General features: G+C 32.4%; 1 pseudogene; it reads right to left on the bottom strand.

The window, feature by feature from the left end:
• Positions 1–1,569: 1,569 nt before the first annotated feature.
• The window catches only part of LOC127557012 (eukaryotic translation initiation factor 2 subunit 1-like), a 29,345-nt pseudogene continuing 8,598 nt past the window's right edge, over positions 1,570–22,316 (bottom strand).

Below are 22,316 nucleotides of genomic sequence, written 5' to 3'. Positions count from 1 at the left end.
TTCTCAAAACTAAATGAGAATGGCTTTATTAATCACCTATACCTTATGAGGAAATGTCCTCTTCATTCCTGAGTTTTGGTAAAGTATAATAAGGACATGTATTTTCTCTCCAATTAACCCCACTCAATGAAATGTTTCCATTTCATTACACAATTAACATATTTACAATAATGTTGGATATCCTCTAATAGCCTGATATGGAAATAGTTGCCACAAAGAATTTTGTTTTCATATTTGTTTTGTTTTACATTTTTGTTGTTATTTGTGTGTTTGAGGAACCAGTATACTTGAAAAGAACCACAACTCCACTCTAACCATAATGAATATATTCACTAAAATAAAAAAAATTAAAAACAATTAAGTTCATTTTGATAGAGCAGGACTTACAATTACACAAATCAATGTCTAAAGATTGAAAGTCATATCTTTGAGTCATGATATAGCCGAGGCTCCTCAGACCAAGGGCTGGGCTTGGATTCAGGAAGATTTCAGTATAAATCTTAGCTCAGATGCTTGCTGAGCAAATTTCTTAAGTTTGGTCTTCTTCGGTTTCATCATCTGGAAAAAAAGGATAGAAATAATACCTGTCCCCTATTATTGAGATGATGTTTGTAAATTGCTTTGTAAATCTTAAAGCCCTATGTAAATGATGATGATGATGATGATGATGATGATGTTAAAGATGATGATGATAATGATGTCAGAGTACTCCTCCAAATATTGTCGATTTAGTTGTCAGGATGTCTTCATAAAAAGATGGGCAGACTTCTCTTTGAAGGTGGCCATATGAATGACATGCTTATTAGATAAGCTGGGTGGATGTTTGATGAATTATTTCTTACACAAATCAAATTTTGTAAATGGGGTAGAAGATAAATGTGATGTAAGATGGAATTTTGTACTAAGATTCATTCTAACTAAATTTCACTATATTTGAATTCAAACTAAATTCATTCAAATTAAATGTAACTGATGCCTTGATTTCTGTTCTCTTTGAGGATGTTCCCATTATATTTCAGGCATAGAAATCTTGATATTCCTAGGGAAAATATTTTAATTTCATACTTTTCTTCATTTATTTATAGGTTTACAATTAAAACTACCTGAATTACCTTATAGTAATTTGGTAAGAAAGTGACTTTTTAAAATATCAGGAAACCCTACAATTAATCTATAAATTTTATGAGAATTCTTTCATATGAGTATAAGGTAAAGTCTAATTTTCACCTGGTTAAGTGAAGACACCCAAGCTTAGAGAAAATAGTTTATAAAAACAAATGCTGTATAACACATTGAATGTTCACTTAATTCAAATGGAGTCATAATCATAAAGTACAACCCCAATAAATATCCATCTTTCTTTGGCACACCTGCAAATGAAAATCTATAATTATTGTTGCTAGGGCAATTCACATTCTGGTATTTTGAAATATTTAAATAATTGGAAATGCAAAATACTCAGTTTTGAAGTTTTCAACACTGGAAAACTTTCAAGTTTCTAAGGTATCTAAGCCAGAAAGGTCCAGTAAGTAAGACTGTTCTTCTCAAAAAGTAATCTTTCCCTATGACTTACATTTCCTCAACATCATTATATCCATCTGCCTTAGTGTTTTCCCTCTCAAGCTTCTCTAGTTGCCTTATAAAATCACTTTCATCTGTGTCAGTGACCACATTGGACTCTGTCAGAACACTGAAGACACCTCTGTTTTCCTAAATATTTTTTAATGACAGCCATAGCTTGTTTTAGGGGGAAAAACAGATATTTTGTTCTCTCTAGGTTGTAGTAGTCAGTACATAGCATGGAGGTGCTATCAGGTTAATTTTGATGGGCATGTTTTCTGTGGAACAACTCAGACCTAATCTCAGAACTTCTTTTACAGCATCAATATCTTCACAGCAAGCCCCTTCAATAACAGCTCAAATTTTGACAGCTTATGGTGTCAAGTCCCTCTTTATATTATCCATCAGGACTCATTCTTCATCTTCATTCAAATTCAGTCCATGTGGGACTTAAGGGTCTGAGACTACGTGTTTAAATACACCATAAGCACTATATCCTGGCCTCTTACACCTTGTCAAGAATGACTGAGGTAGTTCTCTGGTACAGACTCTCCAACTGCTCATTCTTACTCTACTCTAACAGCTCAACAACATGGTGAAGGATGCTGGAAACAGTTTTGTATTTGGTGAATTAGCTTTCACAGATGATTGCATCTTCTGGAGAAACTTATCTTTGACATATCAATGAATCCTTTTCCTTTGCCCACTCTAAAACATGTCATACATTTGTTTCTGCCAATTCAGATGAGTTTGTTGAAGGAGTGGATATGTCTTCTAGGCAGTCAATAAGAAGAATCATGCCCTCAATATTTCGTGTGTTCCAATAGACTGTCATATGCTCCCATCTCAACAATGGACCGTACATTTACCATAAACTACATTTTCCATTTCAGTAAATTTGTGCTGATAGAATCTATGTAAGTCCTGTCATTCTCATGTCCAAGAATGAGTTCCCACACTGCTCTCTCCTTTTTGAGAGATGCACAGAACTCTGCCTATGCTAGACCTTTTTCACAGCTCCCACTTCTCCACAAAGTGTATTAGGAATCATAGTATCTTGAGAATATTTATCAGTAAGTTGGGGCAACTAGGTGTTGAAATGGAAGGAGCCCTAGTCTTGGAATGAAGATATTTATTAACTCTGACTCTGGTCAAGTCATTTAACCCTGTTTTCCTTAGTTACATCATCTAGAAAATGAGTTGAAGAAGGAAATGGCAGATTAGTGTTTATGCCAAGAAAATAACATCATGAAGAGTCAGACATGATTGAAAAATTACTGAAGAACAAGCAATGAGTTGGTAAGGGTTGATGCCCTGGTGGCAGAAAGTAAGGTAAGGTCTAGAAATAAGTGGATAAAATTAGAAATCAAGGATTCTATTCATAGCTATGTCATTACATTATTTTATCATCATTTAAAATTTATCTAAAGTCTTTGATGATAGCTCTTTAATCTTTAAATTAGAAGATGATAGTAGAAAAACTCTCTGGAACCACCTCGTGCTAATGATCTATTTCATACCCTGTTTCACGTCCATGTTTGTCTTTTTAGATAGCTGTTACTTCACCACTAGATAAATTCTCTCCCTGTGGCTTTTTAGATAAATTATAAGCTTTTTAACTTAGTATTTACAACATTTCAGTTTGGCCCAGCCTATTATTCCAGACATAATTTCACTTGGTTCATTTTTATGCATTTTGCTGTCTAGTCTCATGGTTAGAATAAAACTATTCCCTAAACCTTAAATTTCATTTCCTGCTTTAGTACAAATATGTGACTTCCTGCAGAAAGTCTTTATTGGTTCTCTGGGTTGTCAGCATTTTCTTTCTCCTCAAATTCCATTATAATCATTTATCTGTTTAAATGCTATATCCCACCAACCCCTCAACCCTAGAAGAATATAGGCTCTTTAAGTTTGGGGACTGTTGTTGGTTATATCTCTATTCCCAGGATATCTGGGATCTGTATCTAGTAGCTACTTAATAAATGTTTGATGAATTGAATTCTCAATGCAAATAGAAGTCAATTAATAGAAAGATTTTTTTTAATCTATACTTGGACTTTTTCTTTCCATTTTGACTTAGTTGAAGGTCCAAGAAAAAACATAAAAAGTATGGTTTTAAATGAAGGGAAATCTTTCTCAGGAAAGCTCTTCTTTAAGGCATACTATTTACCAAATGTCTTTACTGGGCAATTTCTTTTGGTATAAAAGGTAAAGCTATATTATATGATAGAAGGCTACTAGATTAAGACTAAGAAAAAGAATGAGAAAATAATGACATTTTTCTTCATCTTGAGCAATGATGGGAGTGGGCAAATGAATATCTCAGAGGACAGTGTTTAGTGGCTGTTGTGACCATGTCAGTAGAAAAATAATTAATATATAGTAATCTCTGATCCTTTTCTTTGTCGGGGTCTTGAGAGGAAGGAGGAAATCAAAGGAACATACTTGGTAAAGATGTGAATTTTTACAGCTATTCTGAAAAAATATTTGGAATTATGACCATCAAAATTATTAATTATTCATGCCCTTTGACTCAGAAATATCACTACCAGATCTATAGTCCTAAAAATAACAAGAAACAGGTAAAGGATCTATATTTTTAAAATGTATTAATAGAAGCTCTTTTATGTGTGTATACATATGTGTGCATGTTGGTCAAGATGTGGAAAATAAGAGGATGCCCATCAATTAAGAAATGGAAGAATAAATCATGATATACGAATGAATGGAATACTATTATTTTGTAAGATATATTGAAGAATATGGCTTCAGAGAAAGCTGAGAAGACTCACTTGAAGTGATGCAAAGAGAAATGAGCAGGCCAGGATAAGAACCAATATAATAACCACATTGTTTCCATCATGTTTCATTATGCTAAGAGAATGTGCACATGTATAAGACAAGCATTTTAAACCTTGGATCCTTAAGTTGACTTTGGAGATGGAGGACTTGAATATGGACCCCAGCTTTGTCTACCATCATTAACAATATGTGACAGTTTTTATATAGAGCTTTAAGTTTTGAGAATCACTTTATATGGGTTGTCCTATTTGATCTTCTCAATAAGGTAGGTGCCATTATTATCCCTATTTTACAGATGAGAAAACTGAAGCTTAAACTTAAGTGTATTTCTTGTATCATATAGCTTATAAGTATACAAGAGAAGATTGGAACTGAATTCTTCCTAATTCTAATTTTAGCATTCTAGCCATAATACCACCTAATTTCTTTCTCTATGCAATTATTTTATCCATGTAGATTTTAGTTTCCTTGTATATAAATGGAGAAGCCAAAAATAGAGTTTGTATAGATAGGACTTATAATCCAGTTGACCTAAACTGACATCCTGCCTCAGATACTTACTGGCTATGTCACATCAGTCAATCTCTTAGCTTGCATGATCCTCATTTTCTTCATTCCTCAAATATGGGACTTAGACTCAGTTATTCAAATTTAGTATGCTGTGACCCCAAGAGTCTTTTCAGCTGTAGATCTTTGATTCTATAATTAAACCTTGCTCTAAAGACTAGCCATCTGGGTTTTGACTTGGGTCTTAATTTTCCTACCTTTGCCACTTAGTAACTGTGACTTTAGGCAAATCAGATATAGTCCTCACCTTCCTCCTTTTTGAAATAAAGGGAATTGGACTGCATAGTTTCTAAGTTCCTTTATAGTTATAAAATTCAATTACTTCTGAAAACCCTAAGCTAGTATTCCCCGGATAAATTAGCCTTGTCACTAAAAATGTATTTGATAAATTCTTAATTTAATTATTATGTATTATTCATGTATTATATTATTTACACATACATAATTAGTTTAATCATTATTAATTAATTTAACTTATCCTTGTTTGTCTCCTTTATATTCAATGACTTATTTTCCTGGGTGTTTGCATGGGTCCTGAGAACCATTTTATTCTTTTGTAGAGCTCTTGCAAAGATGTATGAATCAAAAACAATATTATTTTAGATTTCTCTAGTATTGAAAAATGTTCATTTAAATACTAAGTCCCAATGCTGCACCAAGAGTTTTACTTAGCTTTTTGTATGTTACTTTTAACTTGGTTATTTTTAATCCTGTTATTTCTGTCAATAATAAAAACTTTTAAAAAAAATTTTGGTTGGCTTCCGAATATATCATTATAGATTTGAGTCAAAAAAAATTAAATATTAAAAATCAGAGAAAAAAAGAGGAACTGAAACTATTATTGGAACATCAATACTTGTTCCTTCTTTGTAGATAAAACTATAATTCTGTCATGGATTTGTCTTTTCATAAATATTCTAGAAATTATGAAAGCTGTGCTAAGGAAAACAAAGTGTAAGATGAAAGGGTTTATTCTGCTTTGGAAAAAATGACCAAACCCTTTGAGGTGGAGGCAGGATAAATTAGATACATTAATCAATAAACATTTATTAAGCAACTACCTTAAGGCATTAAGCACTGTGCAACATCTTTGGGATGCAAAAAGAGGCAAAAGACAGTCCTGAATTCATAATACAAAGGGCCAAATGGATTTTATCCTTTTGCTATATCATCATCATTTGATACAAAATGGTCTCCATTATGATGTCTGATGTCTCTCCTTAATAGGATAATGAATTCTACTAGTTTTGCCAGTTTCTGCAGTAAGCAAAACTAACTGGGAGAAGGCTGCCTTTCCTTGCACTCCATGATCTAGGGGCCAAACAAAGCCTTTGCCAGTGATCTGCCAAGAGTATCCAATTGCTTGTTGGATCAACTGAAAGTCCTACCCAACCTCCCTTGCCCACCCTCTTATTTGTATCTTATTTGGTGCTTTATGATTGTTCAGTGCTGCTTCTAGGAACACTAGCCCTTTAGAGACACCATGGGCAGTTAGAATCAAATTGCTGGGTGTTGGGGTTTCTATTAAGATTATAAGCATGAACTAGTTTAGATGAACCTGTTGTTATGGTGGGCCTCAAAAAATCCTGAATGAATATAAAAGATAGCAATCCCTTAACTACTCAGTATGGAAAGTCTTTACAATGTGCTTCCTTTGATATCATATGGTGGATCAGTTTGTTTATTAATTGAGGAAAGACAGGTGTGATGGGGGAAGGGAGGCGAGGCCCCATTAACTACTTTATATTTTTGTCACTTGAAGAATGGCTGAAAATCCACTGAGCAAAGTGAAAAATCAAACCAAATAAAACAAAACACAGGTAGAAACATTTTTGCATCAATATATTTCTTAAAACTCCTAGGTTTCAAGATAGCCTATTAGGGAACGGCCCTATAGATTAACAAGTGAATATTCCTTATAAGGATGATATTAGACCCCTAATATGTTTTCAAATTTAGGGCCATTATAAACTTGGGAAAACTATTTAATTTATGTTTCTTTGTTGTATTATTTATTTGAGTCAAAATATATCTCTTCCTTTGCTACAGATTATAGTGTAATCAAAATCAGGTGCTCCAACATCAACATCAATTAGTTAGAAACATAGATTTCAACAACACTTGATCCTAATTAGAGAAAGAAAGATTTTTTCCCAAATATTGTTTTCCTAAATATAAAGCACACAGAAATATGGCAGTTAATTAAGCATAACATATATGTGTACTATGTCAAGGTTTGGTTATGAATACTTCCAATCTCTGAGGGTTTAGATTATATAAACCACAGATGTTTGGGAATATTAGCTAGTATGTAGCAAAATTTACTTTCTCATCTTCTTTCTCTATGTATCTTTCTTCTGTCATAAAAACACTCTTCTTGTAAAAAAGCAAGAAGAGGTAAAGAACAAAGTTATAAGTTGAGATAAGTTCAGGTATGCTTTCGTTCACTAACAGGAGGAAAGGAATGCCTTCTTGTATTAATTGGTCACTAATACTACTAAACCCCCTCCCCCCCATTTAAAAAAAAATACCAAGTACAGGTCCTTTTGAGAAAGACCATTCCTTTTTTCCTATTTCTGATCGGAATTTATAGGTGTCTACGTAGCTTTCTTTCATTTTCATTTTGAATGATTTTCTTTGGGTAGTAAGTATAGAATCCTGTTAATTTTTTCCAGGCTCTTTTATCTTCAGGGTATCTAGAATGAGCATTTGGGGCACACTTTGGGGATAAAGAGACTAGTTGGTTAAATAAAGTTAATGGAAAAAAAGGAAAAGAAAAATTATTTTTCCCCTCAGCTTTCATTGTAAAACACCATATTCCAAGCTCGAGGCATTAGCCCTGCTCTGCTCCCCATTGTGAAACTGATTGGGAGTTATGCAAAGTTGACAGTTGAGGCTGCAGGAGATGTTCTTATAATTTTCCAATTTAAAAGGTTATGTATCAGCAAGTTCTCAGGGTGTGCGTGTGTGTATACATGATCCATATCTGTTTTTCTATGTAGTACTGCATATAAAAAATAGAGTGAGAAAGTCACAGAAGCCCTGAAAAATCAATGTGGATACCCTGAAGACAAGATTTAAACTTTGTCTGTATAATCATTTATATGTCTTGAATCCTTTATGTTTAGGACTGAAATGAAGAATTTTCACTCTATTCTCTGACATCTAACAACAGATATGTTTCAATACCATGTAGTAGGGAAATTTTTATGTGGCTATCAGTATTTGGTTTTCAGATTTAAAACAATTTTGCCATTCTCCTCACCTCTCCATCCTGCAAAGACTACTACAGAATTATTGTTTTCTCTCTGAAATTATTAGACACTAATCCATGGTGTTAGTACCTGTTTATTATCAACCACTTACAAGGTATCCATTTTTTCCAGTTCTGGAGTGGTGGGGTATAGTTTGATAAGTGATGGATTCGTGGACTTAATTGGAATCAGTGCTCTCTCCACCAGTGCAAATAATAAACCCTTCAAAGTAGCTGATCTACTTTGTATAAAACATCTATAAAACAGTTGTACTTTCTGCCGTCAAAGAAGTTAGTCTGGTTGCAGCAGTGACATGCCATCATACATGAAACAATTAAAAAAAATAGTAAAAGATAGTATAAAAATATTAAATTGTCTGATTTATCCATCCCTTCTTTGTAGAAGTGAAGGCCAAAAGTTGCAGAATATCACATGTAACAAAGCATTAAAGTATTGATTGATTTTACTGAATTTTTTTTCTATATTACAAGAACTGGATTGCTGGACAAGGAAAGAGATATATATTCAGAAATTCATTGGATATGAAAGCAAAATAAATCAATATTATATTTTAACTATAATTTTAAAAAATGGAGTATACACTTAGACCTATAGGAGCTGAGAGGATGCATAGCTAATTGTCAACTAGTGTCATCAAACAAGCAGATCATTGGGTCTTAATTGTACCTTGAAGGGTAGATGAGATTTTATGAAGCAAACATAAGAGACGAGTCCAAGTAGAAAATACACCAAAACTAACAACCAAATGGTTGTTAACTAACAACCAAAAAGTAGAGTTGCATGATATATAATGTGAACATGAAGATTGGTCTGATTAGAGAAGAGGATTTAAATTCAATTCTGTTCAATTCAATCAGTTCAATTTTACAGAGACTTATTAAACACTTAACTATAAGGAAGACCTTGTGCTACAATAGGATTAAAAAAAAAAAACCTAAAAAAGAAATCCCACTCCTATTTCAGGAAGTTTTCAGAGAAACAATCTGGATAGCTTTGAGGAGAATTTGGTAGAAGACAATGGAAAATCTTGAGATTCAGTTTGAGGAATTTAATCTTGATGTGTTTGGGGGAACGGAGGAAGGAGATTTGGATTCAAATCAAATAAATGAAAGATGGCTGGATAAACTCCTAAATGAAGCTTCATTATGTTATAGGAGCTCCTCAAAGGCTGTGCCCAGGGAGCACAAAGTCTGTTAGTTCTACTAAGATAGGAAAACTTAAAAAATAAGTCTCATAATGTTATATAACTGACTTCAAAACATCATTGGGAACTCAACAAAAAATGAATTGTAACTGAATTAGTATTTCATCCAGAGTTTGTCTACAATGACTTAGAAATAACATTGAATAATAGACATGTAAAACTAATGTTTTAATGGATGTTGTAATACTAAATAATTATAATCTTGAAATTTTTGTGAACAAACATTTTCAAAATATATAGTTCTAACAGAACATACTAAATTCTGGGTGATGTGGGAGAGAAGAATTGTGAAAATTCTATCCTCATTATCCAATTTGCTACTGAAGTTTTTTTGAATACACTTTTGGTGAATAGATAGGAGAGAACTCATATCCCATTATTTTTACTCAATTGTAAAAAGCAATTATTTTGTTCACTTGCAAAATAGCAAAGATCTGACTAAGCACACATCCCAGGAGCATGTAAGAAGGACAGAAATATAGAAAAATAACAAATGTTTGAAAAAATCATTTTGACAATTATTTCTCCTCTAAAAGATGCTAGTATTACACTTGAACTCTGATATCAGAATTCCAGGTGTTTTCATAGAATGGGTAAGAATGGCTATAGGGATGTGAATAGTAGCCATATTGGACAAAGTCTATAAAAAAGGGCATCAGTTTTATTGGCCATAGAGTTTTGAGAGCATTGATGAACAAATATGCAAGATATCCAAGAAAGAGAAAGAGACCAAAGGTTTGGGGATAAAAATCACTCTTCCTTAGTGAAGGAAAAAGCAAATTGAAAGACTTCCAATAAATCCTTTCCCCTACTTACACACAGTCTTTTCAAATCATCTCTATACATGAATTGAGAAAATCCTAAATGAAAGTATCAATGGGAAAAAAAGCAGACCTTTACAAGCAATGCTTAACAAGAGATTATAGATTTGACATTGCAAAATTAACTCAAAAATATAGAAAACAAAATATCTTATTGTGATATAGCTACTTGATTGTAAAAAAAATAGAAAAATGTTGCTTTGCAGGATTTTTTTTAAATAAATTGCTTTATTTACTTTATCTACTCATCAAAATCATTCAAGATTGTTTGAAAGATATTAAAAACAGCTATAACTCTGTTGAATGGTGCTCAGAGAAGACATCAAGTGCTATATAAAATAGATATGTAATCCCTGATTATTTTGTTTTACCATTGCGAGAAATTCTGCTTCAGTACATGTAGAAGGGGTTTTCCCTTTGACTTAGGAGATCTTTTGATGTTCCTTTTTAAGAATGACATTATACTGATCTCATTAAGCCCCAGAATATTTCACAGCTTCCTGGAAGAGTTCTATAATTACTCAAAGGTGTATGTGTGTGTGTGTGTGTGTGTGTCTCTCTGTGTGTGGGGGGGTGGGGGTGTGTGTGTGGTGTGTGTGTGCATATATTTGTGAATGTTTATAGATAATGTGAATACGTTTATAGATATCTAGAGAGAGAGAGAAGAAGAAGAGAAGAAGAAGAAGAAGAAGAAGAAGAAGAAGAAGAAGAAGAAGAAGAAGAAGAAGAAGAAGAAGAAGAAGAAGAAGAAGAAGAAGAAGAAGAAGAAGAAGAAGAAGAAGAAGAAGAAAAGGAGGGGGGGGAATCAACAACATGTACCCAGAAGTGAAGAAAAGAAGAGTGGCCTAGATGTTTTTTTGAAAATTGTAAAGTTCCTTTAATAATCCTGAATTTTCTGTGAAAGCAAAGGGCCCATATTTTCAATGTTAATATGCCATTAATGTTGCTGTATGATAGAGAAACATGGAATAAATTTATCTTTGAAGGATTGAAAATGAGTAATAGATGACAATCAAGAGGCCTATGTTAGGTCTGAGAAAGGTGAAATATAGAAGCAAGGAGGACTTGCAAAGAAAAGGAGTTGTAAGAGACAATCTCAAGAGATTGTATGTTAGAATGAATTATATACATATATAAAACGATAGTATATATTTAACACAACTAGAAAATTCCAATGGCACCCTCACAATGTGTATATGTGATATATATATTTTTTCTATACATTTCTGTAAGAAAAAAAAAACAAGAAGTGAGAAAGTTATATAATATCATCAAAAGCTGATGAAACCTCTACCAGGTTAAATGAACTTGTAGCAAACTTTGAGAAAAATATAGACAAGAGCTACAAAAATCAGGCACATATAGATGGGTTACCTTCACCATAATTTGTGGGAACTCAAAAGTCAATTATATCACAGATCTGTAATGTCCAGCCTAGCTTTCTGGAGGTCCTCTGGTGTCAGCAGGATAGTCACCACGAGAATAATTGGGAATAGAGTCTAAAGTCTTTATTCTCAGTCTATCTCCTTCATAGTCTGTGTCTGTTACAGTCTGACACAGTCTTGATCTTAGTGGAGGAGTGCAGAAGGCAGGAGAACCACCATGAGGATGGCCAAAGATGGAATGTCTCTTTTCCAGTCCTTTCAGCCTTTATATACCTTAGTACAATTACACCATTACAGCACATTGAGTATGTGTGAACTAAAGAGCCATTACATCACCATACTAAGTACTAAGTGTATATGAACTTAGAGAACCATCATTTTAATAATCACACTGAATTAACACTTTGTTGTAAGTATCCTTGTTTCAAGTATACTTGTCCAGAGTTCCTGCCCTCTACACAGATCTATTTGAAGTTTGAGGTATAGTATAGTCTATTGAACATTAAGTAAAAAAGAATAATAATAGAATAGTGACTTATCCCAGAATAATTTCTATCTAAACTCCCTAGAAAAAGATAGAATCAAATAATTATGGTTATTATTGTTTACTTTATTAAAATATTCATAAATTAAATTATTTTTTAAAATTATAAACATGAATATAAATATAAATAAATATAACATGAAACAAAAAGACATTAGCTGAGGGAAAGTAAAGCATCCCACTGAAACTCCTGTAATATAAAGACTTGATTTAATATTAATTTGTAATAATTGAAGAAGTTGCCTAATATGGGAGTTGTTCTTATAATGTACTTATTGATTATGGTAAAGCTTTTAATGCTATCTGACATTCATGGCTTATTCATGGACCATCAATACATAAAATGAATCAAGTTTATTTGATGATCACATGGAAAACTGATTTTTATATATCATTTTGTCAACAGAGAAATGTCAAGAATGATTGATATTAATATAAAGATTATGTTCCTTTACCATCCCAGTTGTCAACCAATCAATCAAAGGACTTGTTATAAATTTAAATATTCAAAAAAGATGATGTGTGCCCTCTGATCTCTTTGTGAATATTAAATGTGAGTTTTTTCCATTGAATCAAAAAATAATAATGTAATTGATTGAGAGGAGTGATTTTACTTAATTAGTATTTTCATTAATAATCTGATACCAGAAGAATACAAACCAATGATGAAGAATTTCAGTTCCACAACTAAAAATTCCAATAGAAACCAAGCTCCAGAAAGAGAATTTTTCATAATGGAAGAAGAGTTCTTCCCTCCCTTCACTTTCCAAAGTATCATAAACATGTCATCAGAAGAAAGGGACTAATAGGATATATAGCATTCAATCAGAATTAGGGAGAGATATAAAAGGGACAAATGGGGATAAACACATGTATGGACAGATTTAGGAAGATATGTATCCAAAAAAGAATTCTGCTACATGGATTGTGATCCATTTCCCTTCACATTGTGGAAAATATGGTTTTGAACATTAGGAAAGAACTGATCTTTGAAGCCATGGAAGGCTATACTTAAGGAAAACTTTGTAAGAATTATGTAAACAAACCAAAGGATTCCTTTTACTGGTATTTTCAATGTGTTCCTTTGCAACAAGTATCCCCAACATGTACACATCAACTTGATTCCCATTTCTTCAAAAACCCTTTTCTTCAGGGAATAAACATCTTCGCAGTTGTGTATATGTGCCTGTGTATTGCTTTATGGCAAATTTTCTTACTTTACATCTTTAGTATATGGGTTTTCTAAAAATAATTATAATAATAATTAACTCCCACTGATAGTCATTGGGCATCATACTAGATATAGGTTATGAAAGGGATAGTTAGAGATCAGGGAGTGAAACAATGATGATATATATTTTTTATTATAGCTTTTTATTTACAAGTTATATGCATGGGTAATTTTACAGCATTGACAATTGTCAAACCTTTTGTTCCAATTTTTCCCACCTTCCCCCCACTTCCTCCCCCAGATGGCAGGTTGACCAGTAGATGTTAAATATATTAAAGTATAAATTAAATACAATATAAGTATACATGCCTAAACAGTTATTTTGCTGTATAAAAAGAATTGGACTTTGAAATAGTGTACAATTAGCCTGTGAAGGAAAACAAAAATGCAAGTAGACAAAAATAGAGGGATTGGGAATTCTATGTAGTGGTTCATAGTCATGTCCCAGAGTTCTTTCGCTGGGTGTAGCTGGTTCAATCCATTGCTGTTCTATTGGAACTGATTTGGTTCATCTCATTGCTGAAGATGGCCAGGTCCATCAGAATTGATCATCATATAGAATTGTTGTTGAAGTATATAATGATCCCCTGGTCCTGCTCATTTCACTCAGCAACGATGATATCTTAAAAATCCTAACAATTAAGGCTATACAAAAGTGAAATTGCCTATCTCAGAATGTAAAGGGTAGTACCTCAGTGAAGGTCTTCACTCAAAAGGTATATGTCCATTTCATGAGCATGTTATAAAAAGAATTGTTTTTCAAATATGGGCTGGGCTAGACAGTCACTAAAGTCCCATCCAAGTTTGAGATTCTGTGTTTCTGAAAAAGGACAGAAATATCACGCAGATTTTACATCAAAATCATTTTAAAAATATATAATTTAATAATTAGGTTTTCCATAAATTCATTGTATTGATTTCCGTACAGAAACATTTGGAATCAGTTTAGTTTAAAAATTCCAACCTAATTGTTGCCATAACTTAAGGACAACTTAAATTTTAAGCTTCCAAAATTTAACAGGGAAAATGAGGATAAAAGAAAATGAGCTTCATAGGATTTAGTGAGAAATAGGAATAAGCTGTGTTATTTTACTGCTATGGGGATATTACATAGGAATAATGCTCTCTTTTCCAACTCAGGTCAGCACCTTCTTTGCATTTTAGTAGCTTCGTTACCTAAGGTCCACCTTCTTAAACTATGGTTTGTGACCCATATAGAGTCTTGAACTGAATGTGTGGGTCACAAAATTATGATTTATTATCTGTAAATGTTTGATTTATATACCTATATATCTGGTGTCACATAAAAATTTCTTGGGCAATAAGGGGCCAGAGTGGGAAAAAAGTTTAAGAATTGACTTAGAGCATTGAAAGGCCAAGTTATTTGTCCAATGTCAGACAACCAGAATGTGTCAGATGTTCAAATTGAAACCTGATTTTTCTGGCTCTGAAGCTGGATCTTTAGCCATTACATAAGAATTGTCTTTTAGTAAAATATACATAAGTGATGATGTCCTAAGTAACTTTTGCTAAGATTAGATACTATTCTGCACTACTAAATGTTTTACATTTAGAAAGCCAACATATTTAATAAAAATAACTGACATTATCTGAAATATTTATCATATATTTATATATATATTTATCATCATATATCATATCATATCATAAATATCTGAAATAACCAAACTTGCAAATACTAAAAGCATTAAATGGACTATGTAGCTTACTAAGAGGTACAAAAGAAAGAACTGGAGATCTGACTTCAGGGCCAATAAGAACTACTTTCAGTCCCCACTTTTGATACATTCTAGCTGTGTGATCTTGGTCAAGCAACTCTATTTCTCAGTACTCTAGACAACTCTCTGAAACCATAAGCAACATTGTACAGCTGGTCATCTTTGACAGATCTTACCCTTCTCAGGAATACAATGATCTAAGACTCATGGTGGAAAACACTAGTCACATCCAGAGAAAGAACTATGGAGTCTGAATGCAGATTGAAGCACATTATTTTCACTTTTTTTTTCTTTCTTTCTTGCGATTTTCCCCTTTTGTTTTAATTCTTCTTTTACAAGATGACTAATGTGGAAATATGCTTAAGATGATTGTACATATAGCCTATATAAGGTTTACTAGTTTGGGAAGGTATGAGAAGGAGGGAGAAAAATGGAAATAAAAATCTTACAAAAGTGAATATCAAAAACTAATAAATAAAATTTTAAATGGAATATTTTAAGGAAGTCACCAATATGGGAAAGGAGTCACAGGGCAAAATCAAGGTTATAGGACAGCCTCTCATCTCCTGCCAAATTTCCCAGTTCATTGGAAAGATAGCCAAATCTCATTAGCCACAAGTGTGATCTAGTTATTAATACAATTTGAAAACCCAGATTCCTGGATAGAGATTCAGACTGACATATATGCAATAGACTTTTTTTTTTCTTCTGTTGATTTATGCTAAAAATGTTAATTGTACATGAAAGAGAAAAGTGTACTCAGCAGTTTTGGTTTGGGAAAATCAAATGGGCAAAATAATGATATAGGGGGATTCCTCCTAAGGGGGGAAAGGGAAAAAACAACAACACAGATATTTGTTTTCTATCTTATTCATATAATAAAATATCAGTACCACTCATCTTAAAACAGTAACAAAGTAGGACTGGCCCATGTGAATTAATATTGTTGGTTATCTGCTGTTTCAATTTGTTTACACTTACTGTGTCTGTAGAGGTGTAGGAGGTAAAATTTTACATGAAAGTTAATTTCTTTTTAGATAGTAGTACCCTAAATACTGAATGTTATTAATATGCATGTATAGATGTGAATGCTTGCTTACTTTGTACAATAAAACAACCTTGAGGATCAAGTTTTCAATGAAGTGCAAACAGATTTAACAATGCTTCTATTGTTAATGGAATCAGGGGACCAGACTCCAGACCAGTAGGCAGAAAATGTATGCCAGACAACCTCTCTGTGCTATGAAATCCATTATGAACATGCTCTGTCTCCAAATAGTTGTATTTTTTCTTTCAAAACTGGTCTTCGGATATAATTCATTTCTGAGCTGTTTGTGTGGCTATCTCTGTGGTTAAATGTGACAGGAAGATGGACTATTATATTGGATGTTTCAGTTCTAGGTCTAGATCTTATATATATACATACATACATATATATATAGTATACATACTATATATATATACTATATATAGTACATATATATAGAGTAGAATATATATATATATATATATATTCTATACTATAGAATGTCTCTTCTCTGACATTGAACTTTGATGAGCACTGAGATCATGGGAAATCCCATTTTTAAATATCTTTGTTTTCTGTGAATGGTGAAACATTGAGCCTTACTAGTTTGAAATGGTTGATTATCATGATTTACTCTAGTTGTGGATAGTCAGATATTTAAGCCCCTTAGTAGATAGAGCACAGTGCTTATAGTCAGAAGAATCTAGTCTCAAATACTACTTCTGATATTTCTTTATCCTGTTCAAATAAGTTAACCTCCATTTCTTTATCTATAAAATAGGAATAAAAATACTTAGTGGATTGCTATGAACATCAAAAGATTTAACATATGTAAATATGTAACATTCGCAAACCTTAATTTGAGATATTCACACATACACATATATATGCACAATTATTTTAATTATTTTAATTTTAATTATTAAATTATCATAAAATAATAATAAGTATATATATATATTTATTTTATAAAAGTAATTTAACTTCTTTGAGCCACAGTTTGTGAAGCTATGTAAGACAAAAAAATGCGACAGTAAATACTGGACCTGGAATCAGGAAAACCTGAGTTCAAATTCAGACTCAACTCATCCTATCTGTGTGAGGTTGGACAAGACACATAACCTTTTCCTGTCTCAGTTTTCTCACTGTAAAATGGAATAACATTAGTACCTACCATACAGGTTTGTTTTGAGTATCAAATGATATAATATTTTAAAAGTACTTAATATAGTGCTTGGTGTGTAATAGATAATTAATAAATGCTTATTCCCTTTCCTCTAAAATGGATAATTATACTGCTTAATGTACTCTTTTTTTGAGGATAGGGGGGTGAATGCTTTGAAAATTGTAAAGTGCTAAAGAAATAGATAGGCGCTATTAAGTGAGTACTTTAAATGGAAAACAGCTAGGTGGTGCAATAGATACAGTTTGGGGCCTGAAGTCTAGAAGACATCTTGAGTTTAAATCTGGCCTTGTAGTCAGGAAATCTTGAGGTCAAATGTAGTCTTAGATACTTACTAGCTGTGTGACCTTGTGGAATCCATTTAATCATGTTTGCTTTAGTTTTCTACTCTGTAAAATGAGCTGAAGAAGGAGTATCTAGTATCTTTGTCAAGAAAACCCCAAATGGGGCCATAGTCAAACAAGACCAAAAAACAAAACAAAACACTGAATAGCAAAATAAAGTGCCTTTGAGACTGTATTTTAGTTGTTTTCAACATGAACTTGGATACCTTTTTAATCTCAATAAGAGCTTTGTAGATTAAAAATTCCTCCTTTATTTCAGATTTGACTTCCTGAGTATTTTCAGTTATTTGAAACACAGAAGGGGAGGATGGGGGGGGGGAAGAAGAGGAAGAGAAGGAGGAGGAGGAGGAGGACAAAAATAAGAACACCAAGAAAAACAATAGCAAGAAGAAAAAGAAGAATAAGAACAAGAATAATCCCTGATAATAGTAGTAGAAGGATCAGCAGTAGCATTTGTTTTTTCATTATCATTGATCAATGGAATCCAGACAAAATCCACTTTGTAAATCTCTTTCATACACAAGCTTGTTTTGCCTCATCTATTAGAATGAGAGTTCTTTAGGGCAGGGAATATTTTAATTAACATTTATCATATATATATTTTTAATTAACATTTATCATATATATATATAACTTTATTAAGTGCCTGGTCATAGTAGAGCTAAATAAATGCTTGTTAACTGACTAATCACATCTCTCCATTTTTGATTTACTATTTTTAACATGTATTGGATCAGAAAACCAGATAACTCCCCTTAATAAAATTATGTATAAAATAAGATCAAGTAGGTCCTAGAGAAAAAAAGTCTTGTGAGTTCTTCCATAAATAGAATATGTGGATTTTATTTTAGGGGCTTTGTATCTTCTATTTTAGCTGATTATGTGAATGTTTTGTTATTTCTTGGTTTTCTTTTGTGTGTGTGTATGTATATATATATATATATATATATGTGTGTGTGTGTGTGTGTGTGTGTGTGTGTGTGTGTGTGTGTATGTATATATTTTTGTAGGAAGAAGTTCACCTTCTTATGATGATGGATAAAAAAGGCATCACTGTTTTTCTTTCCTAACTGATACTGATTTACACAGACTATTAGTTCATGAATGTCCCAAATAGTTGAATGCAAATTAAATCTAAATATTTCCTCAAAACAACAAAAGTTCAACTGTAGGATTCTTCCAGATGAAAGCAAATTTTAAGTAGGAAAATGAAGGAGGGGAGGAATGCAATCTCATTTGAATTGTCAAGGTCTTCAAGTAATTTTTCTCACAAAAAATCTGAGTTTACACAAGACCCATACCAATTGTAGTTTTTCAAAATCAATGAAATAAGCTCCCTATCTTAATAAACTTACATCTTTTCTTTGTTCTTGATTGCCTTTTTAGTACTTGGAGAAGCACAACAACCTCCATGATGTATAATCAATTATAATGATTCTTTAAGAATAATCCAAAGCAAGGGAAGCAAGGAGATCTCTTGACATTTGTTGCTTGGAGTGTTCCCCATTCTCATCTATTCCTCCTCAAGCCCCCAGCTCTGTTCAGTAGTATTCAGCTCAGATGCCATCTTCAAAAGGGGGCTTTTCCTTCAGTTCTTTTCAATTAACTGTTGACATCTAGCTTTGTCTTCAAAATACTTACTAGTTCACTTGAAATGAAAAAGATTTAGTCAACGACTCAGAGGTAAAATTTTCCACCAAAATGCATAGACATGTTTTGTTACTGCTTTACAAAATACCAAACTAAACAAAACACAACTTTAATTTAAATTTCAAACCGCCTACCATATCTTTCTTGATATAATTACCAGATGTATGTATTCTTCTTTCAAAAATACATTCTTTATTTCAAATACTTATATTTAAAAGCAGTTTGTCTTAATAGATATGGTGACCAGCCAGTAAGTGGAAAGACTAGATTTGATCCTAGCCAAGTCACATGTTTTTTAAGGGAAGGGATATCCAGGAAACTCCCTAGGATTTTTCTATTAAAACATTTTGCAATAAACATTTTGGAGGGAGTCATTATACCAGGAGCTCTTCATAATGATGAAAGTAGAGATTATTAATATATATTTCACAAAATCATAGAAACCTAAGTTGTAAGATATCTCCATGGCTCCCTAATCATCCTTGACCTCCCAAAATTGATCATCCCACTTTAGCTTGAAAATCTCCCCTGAGGAGGAACTTATCTCTAGAAATGTTATATTCCTTTTCTGGTAACTCTAAAGGTTAGGGCTTTTCTCTTTTCAATAAACCCATTTTCAAGCAGTATTTCAAGTTCTTGCTATCATGTCCTCTCAGATCTTTATTCTCCATTATTTCTCCCAGTGATTCTCATATGCTATGGATTCAAATCCCTCTATTATTCTGATTTGTCTCTTGATATTTTCCAGATAAATATTTCTTAACATATAGTGCTCAGAACTGAATGCCTTACTCAATAGATGATTTGACTGGAAGAGAGTATAGCAGGATTATCCTCTTCCTATTTATGGAAACTATTTCTCTGAAACCAGTTAAAGAGCACAATGACTTGTTTTGACTATGATATAATTCTGTTGATTCATATTGCATTTTGCACTCCACCAAATCTTCAAATCTTTAAAAAAAATGCTACCTTCATCAGTTAGACAAATCAATGATTGCTTCCCCATCTTGTATTTATAAAGTTAATTTTTAATCCAAAGATTATTTAATCAAAAGTCATTTATTCAGTGGTATGTGCCAGAAACTATATCAAGTACTGAGGATATAAAATGAGGAATTAAAAAAAATAGTAAGAGTACATTTCTATCTAGTCATTTTCATCTTAACAGATTGAACCCAGTAATTGAGTCTATCTGGATTTTTTTTTCTTAACAATTATCCAGTGTGTTAATTGTTCCTTCTAATTTTATATCATTTGAAAACTTGATAATGACCTTGTCTCTGCTTTTATTTAAGCCAATGAAAAAATATCAAATAGTTTAAGGTCAAATATAGACCTTAGAAAACTACTTCCAAATGAGATCAAGTGAGACAATATTTGTAAAGATCTTGGCATAGTGCCTGTACATAGTCAGCACTTAATAAATGTTGATTCCCTTCTTCCTATATTTCCAAGTCAATATTCATTCATGAATGATTTTTCTTTGATTTCAACCATTCAATCAGTTCTGGATCTAATTAATGTCTATAATTATATAGACCAAAGGTGTCAAAAAGATGTCCTGTGCATGTTGTAGGGGTTAAAATTATCCCACTTAACATTAAAAGACACTGAGGTAGAGATCTGAGCCAATGTCATTATATTAAAGGGTCTCTCTAATGAAATGAACCTCAGATATTCGTCATTATCTGAGATGCCTCTTCCTTCGAAGACCCTGGTTTTATAAGGCTAAATGTCAAATCGTTCTGGAAAAGCTATACCAAATACAGAATAATTCTATTAATTGACAAATGACACATACTTTATAATAAGCAATATGTCAGCAGAGTCACATGTTGGGTGAAGTAAGTATCTCCACAAAAGCTAAACAAGGTTTCCCCTTAATTTGGACAGGAGGAAATGGTACAAGTTATTATAGTCAGTGACCTAAATGGTTATAAGATAGTCATATGTTCCTATTGGAGAAGTGATTGGTCTGGAAGTGTAAAAATATTTAGGGGAACTTTCCTTTAGTTGTCATCTCTGCCATCATGGGCTTGGTCACCATGAAAAGGAAAAATAAGGGCTAAGGGCCTTTAGATAACTTCAAATTCTAATTTGCAGGACACAGCTTTGGAACCTTATATATGATTCTATAAAATTGATTAATACTAAAAAAAAAATTGATTAATATTGATTAGAATGGATTATGGGTCCAAAATGAATACTTTCTTATAATTTAACTGAATAGTATGCTAAATCTGGATTAAAAATGATATTGGGAAATATTTAACATGGTAAGTAAAAATATATCACAGCAAGGATAATGCTAATTTATGGTTTTCTAAGTCAATATGCTGTCCATAAGGATCCATGTCTATTTGAGTTTGACATCACTGATGTAGTTCACATAGTTCCTTCCATTTATTCCACAAGAACAACATGAAATATTTTACTAAACAAGAGGCTAACAGGCAAGTAAACTGTTTTGAAAACATATCTCTGATATCTCAATTTAATAATCCAGTAAAGAAGGAACTACTTTTAATTTGGCACAGCCTAAACTTGATGAAGTTATGGGGCTATTTATGATTACCACTTTTCTCCTATATGTTTATTAACCCCTTATCTAATATATGTAAGAATTTTTCTAGGACTAAAATTTAAACTTATTGCCCTATAATTTATGTTTATGTTCTTTGCAACAAATCAAAACTGTCTTATTCCATCAACTAATATGAATGTGTAATTAGAAAACTTTTTATATCATGCAAATGTATAATCACACACGAAGCAGTATCTTAACAGACAGCTGGTTTCAGCATCAGATACAAATCTTCTGATGCTACCATATAACCTAGGTGAATAGCTTGATCTCATTGTGCCTTAGGCAACTCCAAAAGATTATAAATTTTGCACTCTACCCTTGGAATTATGTTCTTCTTTGATTGATAGAATTTAACCATATCTTCTATTGCTGCAGTATTTTACCATTTTCA

This window comes from Antechinus flavipes, chromosome 3 (genome assembly GCF_016432865.1).
Source record: "Antechinus flavipes isolate AdamAnt ecotype Samford, QLD, Australia chromosome 3, AdamAnt_v2, whole genome shotgun sequence".
Classification (NCBI taxonomy): Eukaryota; Metazoa; Chordata; class Mammalia; order Dasyuromorphia; family Dasyuridae; genus Antechinus; species Antechinus flavipes.
The sequence above is the reverse complement of the archived record's forward strand: the minus strand, read 5'-3'. Positions and strand labels throughout refer to the sequence as shown.